This window comes from Fulmarus glacialis, unplaced genomic scaffold (assembly GCF_000690835.1).
Source record: "Fulmarus glacialis isolate BGI_N327 unplaced genomic scaffold, ASM69083v1 scaffold8463, whole genome shotgun sequence".
In the NCBI taxonomy this organism is placed as follows: Eukaryota; Metazoa; Chordata; class Aves; order Procellariiformes; family Procellariidae; genus Fulmarus; species Fulmarus glacialis.
This window is the reverse complement of record NW_009204835.1, coordinates 27771-29150: the sequence shown is the minus strand read 5'-3', so window position 1 is coordinate 29150 and position 1380 is coordinate 27771.

The window sequence follows — 1380 nt, the reverse complement described above, 5'->3', positions numbered from 1 at the left end:
CAAACCTAATGAGCTAGCTGAGAGCGCAGCCTGCTATTACCACAGCCAAGTTACATATCTGATGGTCATAGAGCACAGACATTTCAAGTGTGTCCTTAAATGCACTGGATCAAACAGCATGAAATCAGTAACCTTAGGTATTAATCTCTGGCTAGGTTCTTTAGATCCTTCTCTGGACTTTGAACTCACTTGTTTCACCTGTGAGTAATTCAGGAATGCTTTGCTCTGTAGTCACCTTAAATGCATATTCAGAGCTCTGTATGCAGAGGACAAATTTCAAATTCTTCAGGGTTCTCAAATATCAAGTCTATTCACATGCTAAAAATTTTGGGGGCGTTTGGGTTACTTTGGCTTCAAGAGTTTGTTTCATGTTTTGTACCCTACCCTCTCTTCACTGAGAGAAGTCTACTATGTAGCTAGTGACTCCCTAGAACTATAGAAAGCCTTATTATGTCAGGTGCAACTTCTTCCTCCTTCTGGCTTAGACTTACTGCAGGTAGTAATTTCCTACATGACTATCATTCCCTGGGGAACTTACTCCATACCAACTTTAGTATTCTTCTCTTACCCCGCCTTGTACAGCAAGTACATGCACTCCTCAGCTCAGGAGACCTGCAATCAGTTCACGCTCTCCTTTCCTGCACTTCCTGAAGTTCTCAGTGGGGAGCAAGGGTGCCTGCAGATGAAAAACTATCAGACAGTTTTATTCTTCTGCTTCGTTGAAAGTGCCCTACAGAGTAAATGCAGTATACAAGTTCACTGTTTCTCACTGTACTATTTAAAGTAACATAAGGTACTGTTTAAGGTTATTTTATTTTTATATATATACTGTTGCAACACCAACTGATTTTGCTTTCACAACTGCTTTGCTATCTAAGAAATATATGGTTCAAGGTAAAACGTTAAGTTTTCCAGAATAACACAGCAAATTATTCAATACCCCTTTGCGAAAAGCCTAGACAGTAGGAAGAGATTCGCATTTTGACTGGTGACTGTCACTTGGCTGAAGTTATGCTGGTCTCTCAGGCTGAAGGGATATGATGGAGGAATTCTTACACTGGCCAAGATGCCAGGGAAAAAAGAGGGGGCTGTGATTTATCTTAATACAATTCCAGGGTCTTTTCAGACTTCTCAGTATCTTCTGATACTTACATTTTTTTCAGTTCAATAACCAGAACACTATGAATTTGAACAAGCATGGATTTGGGGCATTGGCAATGTGCAAAAAAGGGGGAAAAGAGAAGTAGAGTGGCTTGAAAGAATTGTTTTGTCTCATACTTCTGAAATATGCAGCTCAAAATTGACCAAATAGTATTTACTCCATCTCAGTGGAATCCTCTAAAGCAAGACAACACAAACCAAAAACTTAATGTATACAAG